This window comes from Oncorhynchus tshawytscha, linkage group LG18 (assembly GCF_018296145.1).
Source record: "Oncorhynchus tshawytscha isolate Ot180627B linkage group LG18, Otsh_v2.0, whole genome shotgun sequence".
Classification (NCBI taxonomy): Eukaryota; Metazoa; Chordata; class Actinopteri; order Salmoniformes; family Salmonidae; genus Oncorhynchus; species Oncorhynchus tshawytscha.
In genome coordinates, this window is record NC_056446.1 from 24,417,070 (window position 1) to 24,432,259 (window position 15,190).

Below are 15,190 nucleotides of genomic sequence, written 5' to 3' on the forward strand. Positions count from 1 at the left end.
GAATTCTGGGATTTTCCATGGCCTAGAACAACACTGCATGACGGTATCGTCATTGTAGGCAAGATCACCACAGAACTCTACATTGTGACAAGTCTCATGTACCATGTGAGTGAGTGTGTGTTCTACTTAGTGGTAGAGAGTGTTAGACAGATATAAGAGAGTGTACTCACACAGCCCAGTGCAGTCCCGTGTGTGTGTGTGTGTGTGTGTGTGTGTGTGTGTGTGTGTGTTCCGCCTGGCTGTCAGGCCTCATCCAGCCAACACAACCCTTATTTCCACCCATTTCCGCATGACAGAGCTAATCCACTAAGCCCTGTTCCAGACAGAGCATTCCCCGCTTCCCTCTCCTCTGCGCTCCTCTCCCTCGCTTTGAATTTCTCTTTTTCATATCATCATTCTTATTTTCTATTTTTCTCTTCGAGGTGCAGGAAGGCCTTGTATGCCTGGCAGACTCCTGCATAGTGAGTTTGTTTCTAACTTACTCAAGATGCAGTAGCTAGTTTACCGTCACTTTCAATGAACAGCACAATGGCACACCTGTCCTTAGTATGAAATTACCTAACAATGTAATTGCCAATGATGTGTGTATTAATTGTAAAGCTGTCCAGTAATCGGCAGCTGTTGTGTTTATGGTTTGATGTAAATATGTTGTGAGGGAAGGATAACTATAGAGCAACCTTTTGCAGAAGGGATGTTTAAGTATTGTCTACTCTCTTTCTCTCTGTGTGTGTGTGTGTGTGTTTGTGTGTGTGTGTGTGTGTGTGTGCGTGTGCGTGTGTGACGAGAGAATCTGCGTTGGGATTAATTGGAGGAGTAGAGCTAGGGATGATGAAATCAGGTGAAACAGGAGCAACACACACACATAGACACACAGAGCAGTCCCTGAGTGACGTGTTTGCTTTGAGTGACGATTGGTTCTGCGTCCCCACTCTTTTTGTGCCATAATGATAAAAAAATGTGCCTATATTCCTCCCTGCTGAGCATCAGGACAAATAGGAAACGTTGAATCCTCCATATACGACACGGATTGGCCTGTCAGAAGGTATTATCTCATATACACTAGTCTATGACACAGAGGGAGAGAATAACAAGAGGATCATTCACCTGTCAATCAATACATACACTGTATATACCATAAAGATGGATAGAGGACTCTAGTGCCCAAAAGCCCATTTTAGCATGGGCAGACTGTCACCATTTTGAAGTAGTCAACTGTGTGGGATTTATTATGGGTTAAGGAAGAATCACATAATTCCAAACATGTTACCAGGAGGGATCAGCCAATGAATTATACTTGTGAGGAAACATTCCATAACTGCAGGTGGCAGTAAATCACCAACCTTGGACTATACCTGCTACAAACAACCCACTCTAGGAGTCTAGCAGTGCGCACCCTTATAGTTTGTTTGCCAACTCACAGAAGTATTATAAAAATAAATTGTACAACTTCTAAATGGAGATGGTCTCAATGGCACTACACATGTTCTCAGATGCCATAATGGAACAGTTACAATGATGCGATGTCTATCTACAGTGGTTCTTCCTTTAAAAGTTGCGTCATACTGCAGCACGCAGAATTCTATGGCACGTTGTTTAAGTGTCAGCCATTGTTGCCATTAATGCTGGTTAGTTTGACAGTTTGGGAAGTGTTTTACAGTTTTTACTATTGGCTGTACTAGAGAATTTAAAACCTTTTTTTATGGAACATAGTATAATTAATTTGATTAATATTATGGTGTTTCTATTCAAAGAAAAAAAATTAAACCCTCAGGGTCTCTGTTAGGAAAATATGGTGCTGTACAATGTGACCAGTCGGGAGTAGGTTACTAAGAGCAAAGTAATCCTAACATTTCCACACCCTAATTGTAGGCTAATCAATACACAAACGGTGATTCAGTGAAAAAAAAAGAAGATTTATCAAGACCAGTCCCCATGCTTGATGAGCGATCAGCAAAGGCAATCAACATCACTCTAATCACAGTCAGAAGACAGCTGAAGAATCTTAAGAGGACTTATGGAAAGGCTCTGCAAGACATTTTATATATATATAATTATGTATTTTTTCAGAACATTAACCATGTGTGTTGTCTTGTTTTGTACTGTTCTATAGTTTTGATCCAATGATTCATCTGAATCCCATGCATGGATCAAATCTGGCGAGACATTCAAAGCTGGTGAGACATTCAACCCTATGTCAGAGAGATGTTTTTGGGATCACATCGTGTCTATTGTCTTGCTAATAGCCCTGGTGAAAACATGTTTTCAAAAGGCCTCCAGGGCCGACAGAGAAGTTCCTTACTTTTTCTCCCTTCCACTTGCCTCTTCCATTTATTCCCATAATAATTTGTTATGATTTGCATTGCAAATGAGGGCATAAACTGGGTCAAGACGCCAGCAGAGTAAGTAGACCTTTATGTAGTAAAATAAAGGTTAAATAAAAATAAATAAATAAAAGACCTACGGCACTTTTAACAGCACATTACTCAACACTAGTGAGACTCATGCCGCCTACAGTAGGCCTATAGTATACAGTATCTAAAAATATTTATTAAATCTTTACATGCACTGTAGGTCTCCTGATTTAAACCCAACTTGTTGCAACTAAAATGTAGTTGAAATAAACATAGGCATGTTTGTCTGACATGGATTGTGACTCCATTTCGTTCCTCACCCTTTCAACTCCGCCAATGCTGCCTAACTGTCTGCCAATGACGTGACTCTCCGCCAATAATTACATTTAGAGGATTGGAGGGTTCTAAATTAACATCTAAGGGACTTTTTTTGTTAGGGCAAATCTGGTCTGTGAGAATATCTAAGGGGCTTTTATATAATTATAACGCAGGGTTAATAATAATAATAATAATTGCTTTGTAAATAAGGATGCATTACGAAAGGAAAATGCCAATGCCAAGAGACGGTGGTATATAATTTTATTTATCACAATTTTCTTTAACCAATTTTGGTCTTTAATGCAGGGCCAACAGACAAGTTCCTTACATTTTTTCTTTAAAAAAAAAAATTGCAAACAACTTGTAAGGGATTTCCTCCTCTTCTTCCGAAGAGGAGAGGCGAAACGGATCAGAGGACCAATATGCGGCGTGGTAAGTGTCCATGGTTCTTTTAATATGTAAATGTACACATGAACACTACAAAACAATAAACATGGAACGTGTGAAACCCTAAACAGTCCTATCTGGTGCAAAGACAGAGACAGGAACAATCACCCACAAACACACAGTGACACCCAGGCTACCTAAGTATGATTCTCAATCAGAGACAACTAATGACACCTGCCTCTGATTGAGAACCATACTAGGCCGAAACATAGAAAACCCCAAATCATAGAAAATCAAACATAGACTGCCCACCCAACTCACACCCTGACCATACTAACTAAATACAAAACACAGGAAATAAAGGTCAGAACGTGACACAACTTTCTATGGCTTGTTTTAAAAATAACAATATTTTGGGGATTATTTGGTTTCAAATAACCGAAAGTGGGCGATTGTAATCTGAATAAAGGGAAAAAGGTAGTTCTTGAACATGGGTTGAGACATTCTTACACATTTTTAAATAAAGCCAGTTTGTTATTTAGAATTAATTATTTCTGTTTTTAGAGGGAGAGAAACCAAAAGCCCACCGTGCCTATTTTTCCAAAAGTGTCAGTCCACATGTCAAGTGAAATTTCCCCATAATTGCCACAGTTTAGACCACAGATAGAGCACCGCTCTAACTACCCCTTGTGATAGTGTGGTGCAATGACAGAATGCTACCATCTACCACAAACGGTCGCGGCATAAGCTCACAACTTTTAAATTAAGAATCACTGTAAGTATATGTGGAATTAACAGTACATTCTTCCTGACCCATTCACAAATACACTGACTCACGCACTTACACATAAAGTACTTCTAAATCCTCTTGCAATTATGTGTAACGCTTTTCACAAGGCCTCGGTGCACTTAACATTGTATTGTATGTATTTTGTTGGTTGAATTTGTACACACACACACATACTCCTTTGTGGGAGATGATCACATTGTGCTGTGTTGTGCCTACAGCATGGCCCTCTGGGGATTGAAGTCCTCTGGGAGGGTAGACTCTTCGAGGGCGTTCCAAGCTCTGCTAACACCACTGCTTCTCAGTCACGTTGGTGCATTTTTCACATCATCCCTAACATGTGCAAAATAATAAGTGCATTTCTCAGAACAATTTGTACAAACTGCAATATACAATAGATATGTTTCTAAAGCTAGTCAGTCACTAAAAATCCTTAGTACATCTCTCAAAAGTAAATATTAATGCCAATGATCATGTCAGTGTCATCAGAATGATAAGTCATTGAGTCATTGTTCACGAACAAGGTCGTCAAAATATTTAGGCATGTTGTCAATGTAACTGTGTACTTTGACAGTATTACCTGATGTAAACTTAGGCTACAGTTTGGATTACAGTTACTGTATTGAAAATGCACAAGGCTACACTTCTATGGCATATATCAATTTCAACAGTACTATTTACATATTACTGTATGTGGGTTATTGATTGAAAGAGACTGGACAACCCAAGGGGCACCAAGAAAAAAAAAACTAAATTAGAAAGAAACACAGGAAACCACCCCTAAGGCACAACTTTGCCCGCAGCACTGTTGTGCTGTCTACACATCCAGACGTTCCTGTCTGTCGGCCCACATATTCTCATCCACATCACACCGGATATTTTCCCTTCCAATGCAACGTGGAAAGAATCTTTTGGAATGCCTTATCCATCCTCTGCAGGCGTCTACTGTGATGTCCTCACATGCTGCATCCATTGCAGCCAGCAGGGTCATCTGTGTGGCTGTGGCTGACCTCCATGTGTGTGTGTGGCACCTTCCACCTCCATGCTGAAAAGAACTCCTCAATTGGGTTAAGGAATGGTGAATAAGGTGGGAGGAATTCTATGAGCATCCTCAGGTGGGTCACAAACCATTGCCTTATGATGTTTGATCGATGGAAACTCACATTATCACAAATGACCACATACTTTGGCAAATCCTCTCTAAACAGACCCCTCTCATCATCAGGGATGAGAGCTCTGAGAGAGTCTCTAAAAAGTTGAGTAGATGCTGGGTGTTGTATGGCCCTATAAGGGGATATGGGTTAGGACACCATGCTCCGAAATAGCAGCACACATGGTGATATTTCCTCCCCGTTGGCCTGGCAAATCCACAGTAGCTCTGTGACCGATGATATTCCGACCCCGCCTTCTGCATTTGGTCAGGTTGAAGCCAGCCTCATCCACGTATACAAAGTTGTGAGAGGGTTCACTTGATTCCAACTCCATTATACGCTATATCCCAGAACACACAGTTGAATTTGTTTTGGTAAGGAAGAGTGACATAAAATAAATGTACATATATTGCATGATCCTTCCACAGCAATGTAAATTTGTGCAGTTTATGCTTACTGCACTGTGTATCACTATAAAATGTTGCTGTAATGTAGTTACATAGATATATGTTTTACCTGTACATACTGGTACCGTAGCTCCTTAACTCTGTCCTCATTCCTTTGGAATGGTACGCGGTACAGCTGTTTCATACTCATCTGGTTTCTATGCAGCACCCTGTCGATGGTTGAGATACTAACCGTATGAAAGTTTTCAAAGACATGGTTGTCTTCTATAATGGTCCTTTGTATTTCCCTGAGTCTCATGGCTTTGTTTGCTCGGACCATGGTGCAAATAGCCTCCTCCTGTTGAGGTGTGAAAAGGCGTCCTCTGCCACCGGTTTGAGGTAATCTTGCAGTCCTATGTGGGGAAAAATGCAGTGATGCATCGCACACTTTCACATAGACAAAAACTATGCGAACACACATTATACTGTAAAACATACAGGTGGGTGCATGTAAGGTGCAGTATGTATCTGTATAGAGTATATTTCTGTATGCTGTGAAATACAAGTGGACTACTGTAATATGAAGCATTGTAGGAAGTATACAGTATACTGCTTATATACAGTAACAGTGCACTGTACATTGGTGGACATACCTGTTCTCTCTTCGAAACTTTTGAACTATTGAGGACACGGTTGATCTCCCAATATTCGGCTGCACCCTTCGACCCGCCTCAGCCATTGTAAGGCCATGATTGACAACATGGTCTACAATAGTGGCCCTTATGTCATCAGATATGCGCCTATGTCCTCTTCTGCCTCTTCCTCTATTTTGCCTTCCACCACGCGTCCTTGCTCCTCCTCTTCCTCCTCTTGGCTGTTGACCCTGTTCGTTTCCTGGTCCATCCATTATTGGAAAATTGCAACTCTGTGTTGTGGTCTGTCTATATATGCTTGCCAATTGATTCTTCATGAGATGCACCTTTAAGCAATTTAGACAACTGGTTGATTGTTGGTTGAACTAACACTTTACATTCCTTCATGAGTGAGGGTCAATTTCACCTGCACGATTCATCAATTCACGTTTTTGTACAAAAGGTCTAATAGAAATGTGTAAAACTATGCTTGACAGTTTATGACAAATAGTTCAACAATTTTGCATGTAAAGGCTTATGCAAGGAACTAATGCCTAGATGTTTTGAGGGGTAAGACTATTCAACAGAGAACCATCTACTATATTTTGATCAACATGACATGAGCAATTGATAATGTGGAAAAAAGCAGACACTTGTACATTATCAATTGCAATTTGTTCAAAGGAATAAGAAATTGCTTTAATGATGTGCACAAGTGACTAGATGATTTGGAATTTGTACAAGTAGTATCAAGAATTGCACTTTTGATCTAAGAAATGCACCAAAGTGACTGAGAAAAACTGTAAGTGAGGAGAGGCAGACAATGGTGCCAAAGCCTTTATGTTGACGGAACGGTCGCACCGAAGACAGGAGAAGGTAGGCTTCCAGGGTTGAGCCTGAAGTTTTACTGCAGTAATCTGACCCCTCCTAACACACACACAGACACACACACACACACACACACACACACACACACACACACACACACACACACACACACACACATACACACACATACACACACACACGCGCACACACACACACACACACACACACACACACACACACACACACACACGCACACACACACACACACACACACACACACACACACACACACACACCTTTGGTTCTGTTCCGTCCTCGTCGCCGAGATATGAAAGCTGGACGGCACCCCAGACTATCAGACACAGAAATGCTGACCTGGTTGCAGCTTTACCCCAGTAACCCTCCTCTGCTCTACCTCCACTGTTACTCCTCCCCTCCCCCGGAGCATGACTCCACCATCCCTCACCCCTGACCAGTAGGGATTTTAGCATGTAAATCTTGGTGGGGCAAACTAAAATATATATTTTTAGATGCATGCCAGCAAAGACACTACACAACACTAAACAATACATGAATTGCACTATAACGGTGACAAACAGTGCCCACAAATTGTTAAGGCCTACATAAAGCTGTCCCAATAGCAGAGTCCCAACAGTAGTCCCAAGGCAATTAATGAGCGAGCTAGGACGACGTAGTCAATATATCTATTTGTTCAGCACTTTTGATATGTACAATGACAGAATTCAGAACATAGGCTGTTCTTACAGTATTCTCCCTGTACACCAAGTCAGAACCGCAGGATAAATAAAGGGGGAATATAAACAGATAATGAAAGCTCTTACAATATTAAATAATTACATTCCTCTAAAACAGGCCTGAGGCTACATGTGCACCACCAAGTTAGAACAGTAGGCTAAGTTATGAGGGGAAAAGTGGCCAAATTATTAGGGTGAGGCACATGGGCTATTACATTTTTTTCCATTTCTAACAAGCATTGGTCAGTACTGAAGCCACTTTTTCAAAACTCTTCACACAGTCTGCATTACCAACGTGCATCTTGGCCAAACAGTTAATCTCACCTCCAAAACTTACTCAAACCACCAAAACACTTCATACGTCTCAAAATAAGCTTGTTCGATCATAATACTGGCAACAATTCTCACTCAGAAAGCATACATTGTCACTCATAACATACTGACCTAAAAAACACTAACAGGGAGCATTGCATAAATGATTAACTTTTCTCTTTGAAGTTTGAATGATTTTTCACATAAATCAGTATTTCATTATAGAATAATAATAACACCTTTTCACTTTATTGACCGTACTAAAGTATATGTAACAAGAATGAATCAGAAATGCAGCAATAGCCTTCATCTTTTTCTATATCTTTGCATATAGTAATTTACTTGTGAAAAATAAAAGTTTACACATAAAACAAATCCCTAAAATTCCAGGGCTGCAATAATAATGACAAAAAAGCATCATCAACATGTATAGTATAACACTCATATCATTGGGTTTACTTGATAGCGTTGTGTTAATAAGATAAGATAAATTCATTAAAAAGATTAAAAGCAATACAAATAAGTTCTCCAGTAGAAGAATAACACTCATACTGTAAGGTACTGTGAGGGTTCTAGTTCTCATCAACATGTATAGTATAATCAATCATACTGTACAGTACTGTGAGGGTTCTAGTTCTCATCAACATGTATAGTATAATCAATCATACTGTACAGTACTGTGAGGGTTCTAGTTCTCATCAACATGTATAGTATAATCACTCATACTGTACAGTACTGTGAGGGTTCTAGTTCTCATCAACATGTATAATATAATCACTCATACTGTACAGTACTGTGAGGGTTCTAGTTCTCACCAACATGTATAGTATAACACTCATACTGTACAGTACTGTGAGGGTTCTAGTTCTCACCAACATGTATAGTATAACACTCATACTGTACAGTACTTTGAGGGTTCTAGTTCTCATCAACATGTATAGTGTAATCACTCATACTGTACAGTACTGTGAGGGTTCTAGTTCTCACCAACATGTATAGTATAACACTCATACTGTACGGTACTGTGAGGGTTCTAGTTCTCATCAACATGTATAGTATAATCACTCATACTGTACAGTACTGTGAGGGTTCTAGTTCTCACCAACATGTATAGTATAACACTCATACTGTACGGTACTGTGAGGGTTCTAGTTCTCATCAACATGTATAGTATAACACTCATACTGTACAGTACTGTGAGGGTTCTAGTTCTCATCAACATGTATAGTATAATCACTCACTGTACAGTACTGTGAGGGTTCTAGTTCTCACCAACATGTATAGTATAACACTCATACTGTACAGTACTGTGAGGGTTCTAGTTCTCATCAACATGTATAGTATAACACTCATACTGTACAGTACTGTGAGGGTTCTAGTTCTCATCAACATGTATAGTATAACACTCATACTGTACAGTACTGTGAGGGTTCTAGTTCTCATCAACATGTATAGTATAATCACTCCTACTGTACAGTACTGTGAGGGTTCTAGTTCTCATCAACATGTATAGTATAACACTCATACTGTACAGTACTGTGAGGGTTCTAGTTCTCATCAACATGTATAGTATAACACTCATACTGTACAGTACTGTGAGTACAGTACTGATTCTAGTTCTCCCTCTCACTTGCATTTGGCCACAAGTTCTCATCATCACATCTTATGTCGTCTCTGGCGATGCATCTTGGAAAGTATCTTCTGGAGTCTCTAATCCAACCCTGTCAGTCTTCAGGAGAAGTGTCTCCTCACCCCGCATTCATGGCATCCAGTAAGGACATCTGGTCATGTGGATGGTGGTCATAAACTTTCCACCTCCACGCAGAGAAAATCTCCTCTATGGGGTTTAGGAAGGGGGAGTACGGAGGCAGGAATAGTGCTGACATCCTGGGATGTGCAGCAAACCAGTCTGTGACTGCAGCCACATTATCCCACACAACGAAGGTAGGGGAGTTTCTTGCCCCTCTCTCCTCCGATGGCACAAATCGATTATGCAGGTCATCCAGAAAATAAATAAGTCTCTCTGTATTGTAGGGGCCAATGAGTGGTTTGTGTAACAGCAAACCATCATTGGACAGTGCTGCACACATTGTGATGTTAGCTCCTCTCTGACCTGGGACATCCACGGTTGCTCTCTGTCCAATCACATTTCTTCCCCTGTGGCGTGTTTTTGCCAGGTTGAATCCAGCTTCATCCACAATGATGAACGTACGTGCAGTTTGCCTGGTTTCCATCTCCACTACTCTCTAAAATACAGTAAATCCACCATTTTACAGTACTTTACATTATGTATAGCTGTGTATGTAACCTGTTTGGTTATTGAACAGACATCTTACCTGGACATATTGAAACCAGTTCTTTCACACTTTCACCGTTTCTCTCAAGGGGTACAGTGTACAGCTGCTTCATCCTTACTTTATGTTTCTCTAGGACTCTGGCAATTGTCATTGTGCTGAGCGTATTAACATTCCAAAAAGTGATATTGTCTGCCAGCACTCTGTCCAGAATTTCCCGCAGTTTTATTGTATTGTTGCCAATTACCATGTCAACAATGGCAATTTCCTGCGCATCTGATAATAGTCTGCCTCTCCCTCCTGTGGGAGGCAACCTTTGGATCCTACTGAAAAACACAAAACAGTCAATATATTTAAAAATGTCAGTACATGTAAAAATGTGAACATACTGTATTGTACTGTAACATGTAATTCAATTATCATTGAAGGATGCACTTCTCACCTGTTGCTTTGCCGGAAAATGTGTACTATTGATGCAACTGTTGAACGCTGCAGATTTGGTTGCAGCCTTAAACCGGCCTCTCTCAAAGAGAGACCATGGTTTACAACATGGTCAGTAATTGTGGCCCTTATCTCATCAGGGACCACCACTCTTGGTCTTCCTCTGCTTTGTCCTCCACGCATTCTTCCTCTCCCTGGCACTCTTCTTTCCCCACCAACCTGTCTTCCTTGATCCATGTTTCCAAACTAAATCATTCCGAAGCTGTCCTCTTTTGTCTTTTTGGTAACACTTGGGTAGGCTTTCAGCTGAAATTGCAATCAGCTGTGTTTGGAATGATTAAATATTCTGCTGAGATTTTCTATATGTTTCAATCTGGTTGCTGCAGAAATGCACGACATTTGCCATAATTCTGTTTTGAATGTGTTTTAACAGTTTTGGAAACAGTGTGTTAGCATTTGAAAACATGCTGCAAATATATAGTTTATCAGATGGTGGAGTATGAATGAGAAAAGAGTTAATGGATTTCGGAGAATGTGGTCATTGAAAATGATTTACAGTTTGGTTCACATACAATTCTGTTTCGTTGACTGTGTGAAGAGTTTTCAAAATGTGACTTCAGTTTTGACCAATGCATGTTAGCAATTGAAAAAAACTGTAACAGTTTACTACACAACACATACATAGTATTACTTCGTGTTACAGTATACATATCTCCCTGGCATATTACATCATTTATGCAGCAGCATACAAAACATTTTTGGACTCACCTTGTTGTGCTGTGCTCACTTGAACAGGAAGGTGGCACGGCGGTCCTTTGTGGACAAATTTTGTCATCAAACTTTGTCATCAAAGTCTGGCATTCCCTGGATTTATGGTGCTTTCAAGACAACTGGGAACTCAAAAAAAAGAGGTTGAATCATGACATCAGTGATCTTCAAGTCGGAGCTCTATAAAGCCCTGAGTTTGCGACTTGCAATTCCGAGATAGATGAACTTTCAAAACCTATTTTCCAAGTCGGAGCTCGTTTTCTTCAGCACAGCCCCACCTGCCCTGAATGACGGGTCGCCACTGGACCTGACACCCAGCCAAGGAGAGGAAGAGACGAAATGGTGCAGCAAAAAAACAGAAAATCAAACACATCCTCATCAGATCAACACACAGAATATGTTTTAACAGTCTAACTCCTCCATTGTCCAGTTGCTTCCTGAAATGAAAAAGGAAGTAACAGGAGAGTGAGGAAGTCTGTCTGAGGATTGACAGCTGTCCATCAATCAGGAGATCAAACATGACTTTAGGGTGTGTGTGTGTGTTTGTGTGTGTGTGTGTGTGTGTGTGTGTGCCCCCACAGTCATCTTCAGACTGCCTGGTTTCCCTGACAGTCATGTTGATGATATTGATACTACAGTATGTGTACTGATACTGCCCGCTCCTCCTCTATTTGTCACAGAGAGTAGAATGCCTGTGGGAAGGTCAATGGGAAGTCATCTGAAGTAGCTTTACGTCTTTATCTGTCCATAGATGTGATTTTATTGTGTGTATTTTAGGAAAGTGTTGAGTCAGACGTTGGCTCTGTCAATAATGGTCAAGTGTGGTTTTACAGTGTGTGGATGTGCATGTGTGTGTGTGTGTGTGTGCATGCGTGTGTGTGTGTGTGTGCATGTGTGTGTGTGTGTGTGTGCATGCGTGTGTCCACTTCAAAAGTAACACCAATGAATTCCTTTCATCAGGCCTTGAAAGATTAACAGATAGATGATGGACACATTTTAAATAACTTCAGAGAGGCTGGCCGTTTAAATCATAACATAATTGCTTCTCGTTAGCGGTGATTGCGTTTGACCGGATTTTACACTTGAGCTGAGAGGTGTCAGGTTGCCAATAAAGCATTGCGAGGCTGAGTTTCTCCGCCGAGGGTTGTAGGATCCACAATGAAAACCCATCACTGGCTACAATTAAGGCCCTCATTTATCACTAGAGGCCCTGAGAGACACTATAGATTGAGATAGGGCCTTGGTAAGAAGAGATCTCACTGTCAGAACATTCTCTGTCTGCATCTCTGGAGACGGTTGTTTTAGTATCTTCACGTAATTGTGTTTCCAAATTCAGATACCTCTCTACTGTATATCTGTGGGAGATGACTTCATATCTGTCCACATCTGACAGATTGGAGTTGTATTATTGACATGTGTAGGCGTCAGTGTGAAGAACGAGATTTGATTAGCGATGTCAATTGAGTGGAGCGTGGAATTCTCTCTCTTCTCCTAACCCGTATTCCCAATGATGTAATTACATTTACACTTACAATACATGCTGGAGTCAAGAGGTTGTTTCAGTCCTCTTATTAGAATGTGCCTATCACATGGTTGGATAAGAACAACGAGGAACAACGAGGAGGCAGTATTTTAAGGAGGTTTAATTAATGATGATACACCCACTCACAGACATCCAACACCACTGAGTCTGACTTGTGTCTGATTGTGGTTGTTCAGCTCCACACACAAAAAAAACATCAGAACAGCAAAGGTACAGTATGTGACCTCAGGAGAATGAGTAGCAGGAGGGAAAATGTAGTGCTATTCGGGGTCCCTGGGATGTCCTTACCCTAAACCCTAACCTTAACCACAACCTTACCTAACCTTATCCTTAACCCATGTAACTTCAATGGGAGGGGGGGACATCCCAAGGATCCCGGATAGCATGGACCAAAATGTGGTGCTCGTCATGATAGGGAAAGTACAGTTGAAGTCGGAAGTTTACATACACTTAGGTTGGAGTCATTAAAACTCATTTTTAAACCACCCTACAAATGTCTTGCTAACAACTATAGTTTTGGCAAGTCTGTTAGGACATTTACTTTGTGCATGACACAAGTCATTTCTCCAACAATTGTTTACAGACAGATTATTTCACTTATAATTCAATGTATCACTATTCTGGTGGGTCAGAAGTTCACTAAGTTGACTGTGCCTGGAAAATTCCTGAAAATTATGTCATGGCATTAGAAGCTTCTGATAGGCCAATTGATATCATTTGAGTCAATTGGAGGTGTACCTGTGGATGTATTTCAAGGCCTACCTTCAAACTCAGTGCCTCTTTGCTTGACATCATGGGAAAATCAAATGAAATCAAACAAGACCTAACAGAAAAAATGTGTAGACCTCCACAAGTCTGGTTCATCCTTGGGAGCAATTTACAAATGCCTGAAGGTACCACGTTCATCTGTACAAACAATAGTACGCAAGTATAAACACCAATGGACCACGCAGCCGTCATATCGCTCAGGAAGGAGATGCGTTCTGTCTCCTAGAGATGAACGTACTTGCGAAATGTGCAAATCAATCCCAGAACAACAGCAAAGGACCTTGTGAAGATGCTGGAGGAAACAGGTACAAAATTATCTTTATCCACAGTAAAACGAGTCCTATATCGACATAACCTGACAGGCCGCTCAGCAATGAAAAAGCCACTTCTCCAAAACAGCCATAAAAAAGCCAGACTACAGTTTGCAACTGCACATGGGGACAAAGATAATGGTGATCCTAACTGACCGGGAAGACAAGGAATTTTTACAAGGATTAATGTCAGGAATTGTTAAAAACTGAGTTTATTTGGCTAAGGTGTATGTAAACTTCTGACTTCAACTGTATGTTTCTGAACACACGGTGTGCTGGGGTCCTACACTAACTGAAACTGAAGTCCCGGGACCTCGACCAATAGGACCAATAGGGGTCCTCTGAATGGGAGACTAAGCTGCCTGACTAGAACTAAACAGAATAGATGGCTAGGCTTGAATCAGCTGACTAAAACTGGCGGTTTTTACCTTAAGCCCCAGCCTTCTCACCTCCTTACCCACTTTACATACTGCAAATCCCAAAAAGGTCAAAGTGTCTCTGTAAATCACATGGGGGAAAAAACTGGCCAAGTAGGTAGTGAGCACCTCTCTCGCCTGTTCCAATAACCACAGCCAGAACTGACATTGCTTAATCTTTCAGGCCACACATACGGTTCAGTCATGTTCAGAGATTGATTAACTAACTTATTGACCAGTCCTTTTGAAACCTGTGGAGGACAGGCCTATTTTCCAGAGGAGTGGAGTTCGATTGCCAAACTGTCATTTGAGCTGTACTGATAATCATTATGGACAGTTAGGGACAGAGATAACAGGGTTCCAACGAGGCAGGCGGCGAGTGTATTCCCTCCCCCCTCCTCCTACATCTCCTTAATCTGCTACTGGGACAGAAACCAAATCTTGCTGAATTATCAACACAGTTGCTTGTCAATGCCATACCAATTCCTGTCAATTCAATCAAAACCATGGCCAGCGTTTACTCAATGCAATCGAATTCCAGTTAATGCCTTGACTTCTACTGCATGAGATAACAATGGAAAGGTCAATCCCTTCATCAAAATAACAAAATCAAAGACAATGAAGGACAAAGAGGATGTCACCTCACCTCACCTGTCTCCATCTTGTTTTTTTGAACAACTTTTTTTGCATTGTCTTCCAACAGGTGGTGTCACTCATAAGCGCCGCTCGTTCTTCAACAGTG